This window comes from Tetrao urogallus, assembly GCF_951394365.1.
Source record: "Tetrao urogallus genome assembly, chromosome: 26".
Classification (NCBI taxonomy): domain Eukaryota; kingdom Metazoa; phylum Chordata; class Aves; order Galliformes; family Phasianidae; genus Tetrao; species Tetrao urogallus.
Genome location: NC_136839.1, coordinates 2364557 through 2371903, shown reverse-complemented (window position 1 = coordinate 2371903; position 7347 = coordinate 2364557).

Sequence of the window (7347 nt, the reverse complement as noted above, 5' to 3'; positions counted from 1 at the left end):
CCTCTTCAGCCACAAAGAAGGGAGCTGCTTTGTCTCCTTTTCCTGATGAGCCCCAAAATCCCACCGCTGCGTACAGGGAAGCTCAGGATGCACACTGCCTATTGGGTTTCGCAGCTGTGCTGAAACACTCCTCGGAGCATCCGGTGCCCCCAGATCCACCAGGAGCACCCATGAGCAGAGGGCAGTGCAAAATGCTCACACACCAAACCAGGACCTCCGAGGGCTTTCCCAAGTGCTAAAGGAAGTGAACCCACCAGCAAACACAGCCTGCAGGCGCCGTGCCTCTCCTTATCCTCCACGCTGATTGGACAGACGTGGATTTTAGTTGACTTCCTAATAGCTGATATAATTACAGCCCCTGGCAGTGATTAATAACGGGCTATTAGTGTAACTGTGTGCTTGCCATGACCGTCAGGAGCAAATGGATGCAGCAGTGAGGCTCAGGTCACTGCAAGCAAGGAAGCAAACTCACGTGGTTTTGTTTGCTGGCAATAAATTAACGGGATATATGGAACTAAGCAAGAGAAGCTCAAATGCCAGTAACCAGATCTCCTGCCCAGCTTTTTTAAGCCTTAGGAAGATGACTGGACCATTTCATTTCTGCCTTTGACAGCCACAAAGCTCTGACAGAACTGCACCAAGGAAGCGTGAGAACTTGCCACCAAAGGAAGTCACTCACAAAAGCAAAGGTATGAAGTAGGAAGGAAGGAGGTGACAACTTTTTGTCAAAACCTTGGGGGGGTGGGAGGCTGCCCACCAGAACACACATCCCTATGGGCATCTGGCTGCCCTCCTCCCAGGGCTCCAATGATCACATGGATGATATCCTGGTCTCATTTGGCTCCACTGTGGTGCTGTTTACAAGGGTGGTTAGCACTGAAATACAGAAATGTGATGTTAGTTTAGTGTATGGAGCATAAAAGCAAGTTGAGCATGAAATACGTGAGTGTGAATGTGCTGCCTGGTGTGCAGGAGAAGGTACAGGAGCGAGCTTTCTATCCCAAAGGCAGACCTGGGATACACAGCAGTTTCCCCACGTGCTGCCCTGTCTGTCAGCAGGAAAATGCAGACAGCAGAAGCCATCCTGACCCCTTTCCCTTCTGCTGGTCCCTAAAAGCCTTCCCAGCCCAGCCCAGCTCACCACACACCCACAGGCACTCACGAACCTTTATTCCAAGCTGCTGACCCAGAGGCAGAGCATCCACTGCATCTGACTGCTGCCTTAAATGATGCTCACTTCTTCCTTACATTGCCTCCTCTCCTGCCTCCCCCAGTCCAGTTTTTGGATAAGAGCAATCAGAGCCTCTCCCAGTTTCCCTGGACAGTTGCATTTTGTGCTTTCCTGTCTCTGGACAAGAATTTCCTGGGCCACCATCCAGAGAGGACTGCTGGCTCCACATCCAGCTCACATTCCCAGCCTGGGGCTCAGCTGCCCGTTCTGGGCACAGCGTTCAGCTCAGCTCAAGATGTTCCACTGCTCCTCCCAGCTCAGCATTTAGCATCGGTGCAGCCCTGGCACGGCAGCAGCCAGCAGTGATTCAGCAAAGGCCACGGAGCTGCACGCCCCCAGCGCCAGCTCTCGCTCTGCTCACTGCTGGTGCTGCTGGTTTTTTGACACCAGGAAACGTTGGGGTGTTTGTTAGAGAACTGGCTGGTCTGGCCGTCGCTCTGCAAAAAGGCCTTTAATGCTGTTCTGCTCACAGCTGGGCACAGGCAGCCCCGCTCCCACTGAGCTCCACGCATGGCAGGAGCTGCAGGAGCGAGGATGGGCTCAGGAGGATACAGCCATTAATGTTTCAGAGATGAGAGAAGAGCTGCCTGTTGTGTCAGAAGGAAAAAGGCATCGCCTAAAGGCACAAGGAACCAAGGGATAAAGCACCCAGCCATCCCCCGAGAGCTGCAGGGTGCAGACATGCGTCCATTTGGACATTGGGGAGCAGCAGTGTCTCCCATGGGGCTGGACGGCCTCGTGCCGTGCCTGCAGGGCAGCAGGATGGAAAGAGGCTCTCCCTGCAAGGGCTGAGATTGAGAACCATTACAAGGCAGATGAAACTTCAACACAACAGAGAGGTAAATAAATGACACCAAGCGGTCCAGGGGGGGAGGCCAAGCGAGCCAGCAGCACCATTATCTCTTAGCTGCAAAGCTCTCCCAGCTGGGTTTGAAACACACAGCCCGTATCATCATGCAGTCATATTCACCACCATAAAGACGTTTTACGCCTCTCTGATGGATGCTGGAGTCCATTCTCCCCCTCTTTATTTCTCATCCGCGGCAGCTAAAAGCACTCCTGACAGCAACTGGGAACCTGGGGGTGATGCACACAATTTTGGGACAGATCCGTCCTGCTGGAACCACAAAGCAAAACTGAAGGGCTCAGCCACAAAGCACTTCTTATTGCGGGGGGGAAAGTCCCAGCTCTGCTGCGGGTTTTTTGCTCTACGAAGGATTCACGATGCAATGAAAGTTAAAGCTTATTAAAACCGCTTATTTTAAAGAAAGATGGTCTGAAAATTGCACATCTGAGCAACTGTGAATTACAAACAACGTCTGAGATGACGCTCCTTCTGCTCCTCAAGTGGAGGAGGAGGAAATCCCTCCTGGGGGAAAACAGCAAGAAGGGGAAAAAACCTGTAGGAACAGCCCTGCCTCGAAGCAACGGTTTGGGAATGAGTAACTCCACCAAGGAGAGCCACAGAGATAAACCAGCAGCACGCCCTGCGTGAGATAAAGCACGGAGCCCTCCTAAGAGCCTTATCCCTGCCAGCACAACCATCCCCACCAAACAGGGACCCTATCTAAGAAGCAGCAGCGCAGCGCGGTGTTAACAGCCCCTCCGGCCCCACACTTCCCGTGGGGGCACAGCTCTTACTGCCACACATCTGAGCTCAGCCCACCAGCACCATTTACCCAGACGTGCAGCCCAGTCGGGTCCCTCGGCCAAAACCCAAGGGATGAATTTAACCACGGCCGTCCCCGCACTGAAGGCACCTTCTCTGCTATGGGCATCGGTGCTAAGGGGAGCAGCCCAGGCTTGGAGCTGCTTCCCAGTGACGCAGGAAACACAGCAGCACTGGGAGTCGAGCAGTGCTGTCCCAGTGCCACACTGAGTGCTTGGGATGGAGTGACACACAGCACAGCTCAGGGAACCACGAGTGACTCTCAATGCATCTCAATGGCATTTCGTGGCTCAGCCTGAGCCAGCACGGTCCCTGCAGGTTTCTGCTGTGCAAAGTGTCAGCAGCAAGATGACAAAACAGCTGCAGGAGACACTGCCACCCCAAAGAGCCCCAAGTCTGCAGGACCACCAGGAGGAGTCTGAAGAGAGATGAAGCGAGCCCTTAGAGCTGCAGGCATCACTGAGCTGCGGTCAGGGAGAGAGCTGACAGCTTTTGAAAACCCAGAAGATATTTAAAGAGGAAAAAGAGTAATTTTCATCACACAGAGGACGGCGAAGCTCTGGCACTGCTGGGATGCTCCATCCCTGGAGATGCTCACAGTCATGGATGGGCCCTGAGCTGCTGGGGGGCACCCAGCCCACGGCAGGGGGTTGGAACTGGGTGGGCTTTAAGGTCCCTTCCAACCCAACCATTCTGCCATTCATTCTATGAAATACTTAAGTTCACAGGTTAGAGCACACCGAAGCCCTGTTTATAGGGCACAGGTGTCTGAAAGGAACTTCTCTCATCCAGCAGCACATTTTCTTGCCTGGTGCCCCTAAGAGCCAAACCCAGAACCCAAAGCTGCAGGATCTGGTGCCGAAGTCCCTGCAGGGCCATCAGGTCGTGTCACCACCCAGCACAACAGCATGCAGAGCCCTCATTCTGCTGCTGCTGCAGCCAAACTCCTGCAAGCCACATGCTGTGCTCTCCCCCTGAGAAGGCTGAGGTCCCAAATGAAGCCTCCAAACTCTTCACGCCTCGGTGCGAGGATTCCTTGCAATGACAGGTGAGTAAAAGCAGGACTGAAAGCAACGTACCCTGCTGATAGCAGCCTGGAGGCTCAGAGGAGGAAAGCAGATGCTGGGGATCACACAGCTGTGCTTCAGCTCAGTCCTCTGTCTGTGACAGATGACATCACAAAGGAGCAGCACCAAAACGCTTCTGGTGCCAGGGGCTGAGCTGCCCTGCGAGCTGTGTGCAGCCCCAGCAAGCAGCCCAGCACCAGCTCACCCTGCCAGCTCTGCACGGATGCGGGGCTGCAGCCCACAGCACAGCTGCTGGGATCACGAGCCTGGGAACTGATGCCTCGATTCACACGGGCTACAAATCCCCAAATAAACCACAGATTGGGGGCTGTTATGGGCCACGCGTTGGGAGGAAAATGGAGGGAGCAGGAATTTCTGCAGTGCTTGGAGAGATGCAGGCTGTGTTTGCACGCTTTGGTGCACATCCCTGGGTGCAGCCGAGCAGCTCCAGCTCTCCCAGCGAGCACAAAGGGGAGCAGCTGCATCCCAGCTCCTGCTCAGCTCCTTCCTTCTCCATTATTTCACCTGCAAGGGTGGCAAACGCCCGCGTTACTTGAAAAGGAGAGCAACAAACATGAGTGTTACCGCTGAAAGGTGATCAAACACAAACAGGATTCTTTTTCTTCTTCATTTGAGTTACTCAATTAAAATGGAGCGGCAGCCCCGTGAAAGAGCATCAGCCTGAAAGGCTCTTCATAATTCATAAGCGGCTTCCTTCTCATCTCCTCCGTGCACTTTGTGCTTCCGAGGAGCTGACAGATGAAGGAATGTGGACAGTGATGCACAAGCACTGCCTAATAGGAGCGAGATGAGAAATCACAGCAAGGCAGGAGCGAGGAAACTTCCTTCATGTCCAAAGCCAAACTCTTCTCAGAAGAGCAGGAGGGAGCTGCACAAGGGATCGCTTCACAGATGCTTTTTGTTCCTTGTTGCTCACCTTTAACCCGTGCTACTGAGTCCTTGGAGGCCTGGAACACCTTTCCTGGGTTACCAAGACCAGGCAATGAATGCTCCACAGCGGCAGCTCTGGAAAGGAGATGCAAAGGGGAGGGCCATAGCACTGAGGGCAAATCCTAAGCGATGAGAGGTCACGATTATTTACGAAACAGCATTAAAAAGGAATAGCAAAGTTGGGTCTGGAGACACAAGAATGGTCAGTGCGTATCCCTTACAAACCCAACTGTCCCAGCCCAGAGCACCGCACGCCCTCACCAGCTGGCTCAGGTCGCCACTCAGGTCACTTGCTGCAAGAGAAAAGCCAAGGGATGCTCACGTGCTGGCAAGTTCCTCAGCATTGCTGAGAATTAAACTAACAGAATTTGCCATCCCAAATCAGCTTAGGGCCAGCTCAGCAGCTGCCTCCTCACTGGGTGGCCATTAGGAGGGCAGATTATCCGAGCCCACCCTGAGCAGTGAGAGCAGCCGGTCCTGGGGGACAGCAGTGCTTCTGTCTGCCCCAACAGCACAGCCCTGCAAACTGGAACCTGCAGGGAACTGCAAGCAGCGTTTGCATTACACGAATATCAAGGCTACGCCTTGCATCAATTGCCTCACCCAAAACCACGCACCAACCCACTGCTTTGCTGCCATCCTTCCCACATCTTTCACCCCCCTCCTACCTCTCTTCTTCCCCCTGATCCAGCTGACCAAGCAGAATGCAATGCCCTGCAGCCCTTCCTCTGCGCACAGCCAGGAGGAGCACAGGGTGAGCACAGCACAGCCAGGTGTTGGAGCTGCACAGCACCGCCATGCAGAGCTCAGGCTGTCCCCAAACCCACTGACTGCAGCCAGCTTAAAGCTCCGATCAGAGGGGCTTACACAGCAGCAAAAAAGGAAGCAACAGGAGTTTTGGAGCCTGCCCTATCTGCTTCGTGAGGTGGAGGAAGGGAAGCCTCTTTAGCAGAGATTTACTGGGCTACCTTTGGATTTCTTCCCTGCCCCCTGCTAGACTATCTCGCCGTCGTGCCTTTCAGAGCTATGAGATGGTCTATGGGCAGATAAACTCTTCCTCCACCAAAATCCTTTCTTGGGAAGCCTTTAAGCAGTTGAACATGTAGAGCGGATCAAAGAGAAGGCAGAAGATCTTATTTAGCAGCTAATTCTCTTTGACTCTTCCCATCCCCGCTCAGCCAAACCTGCTGGAAATCAGAGCATCTCCTGCAGGTTTCAAGGCGGGCTCACAGCCTTCTGAGAACAAGGAACAGGGGCAGCCTCAAATTTCCCCTGCACTGCCCTTCTGAGGCCCTGCTGTGAGCAGAGGTGTGGTTTGGAGGGGCTGCACGTGGCAGATGAGCAAAGGAACCCATGAGCTCACATGCAGGAGGAGATGGTGGCTCAGACATCAGACCAGTGTGTTTTGCCACCAATGCATCATGTGTGTCACCCTGCGCTGTGCCACCGTGTGACAACAATGCTGAGCCCACAACAGCGTGGCCTCAGATTGCTTTCCAGCTATGGGACAAAAGAAACACCGGGGTGTGCATGGATGGGGAGAGGGAGAACAGGAAAGAGCAGCTCTAGGAGTTAAGACAGTCAGTGGCACGGCAGCGTTCTGCCTCCATCAGCAGTCCCCTTTACATTGGTGGGCAAATCACACTGTGGGGAGGAGGAAAACACTTTTCTGAGAGACTGCACTGCCTGAAGAAAAACATCCAGCCAGCCAGCCATGCATCCAGCCAGCCCATGCATCCAGCCCTTAACTGCCAGCTGCTGCACGCTGCTCCATGGCTCACATGGAACAATTGAAATGCAGCTCCCAAGACAGGAAGCCATGTAAGATCCCTGCCACACTGCAGCCAGTGGCACAAGGAGCCTGGCAGGGCTCATCTGCTCGGCGATGTTTGCAGGACGGTTAGCACAGCCAGTGGTTTCTCACGGTTATCACAATCCTCCTCCTTAATATGAGGTTAGAAGCAAACTGACAGCGTTTATTTCATGCACCAGCAAGCACCACAACACAACGCAGGGCACAGAACAGACCATGGCTCACTCCCTTTCCTGCATGTGAGAGGGCACTGAGCGGTCTCACCTCTCCTGGGCAGAGCTGCAACACAAGCCAGCCCATCCAAGGGGTGATGCACACCCCCAGGCTGGCTGGGTTAAGGTGTTCCTGGCCGCTGAGCAAACAGCTCTGCTCTCACCTCCACATGAGCTCTCCTGGAGCACCGTCTCCATCTTAGTGCTTTGCAGCACAGCCATGTGCTGTAGGACCCAGCAGAGACGACTGCTAATTTGGTTTCTGTAGTGGCACGCATACAGCAGCATCCATTTGCTGCAGCCACAGGCTCAGAGAGATGTCTGAAGCCTGGTGCAGGATGGAGCACAGCCCTGAGCCATCCAACAGCACGCAGACCATCAGCACTGAGCTCACGTTAAATGTT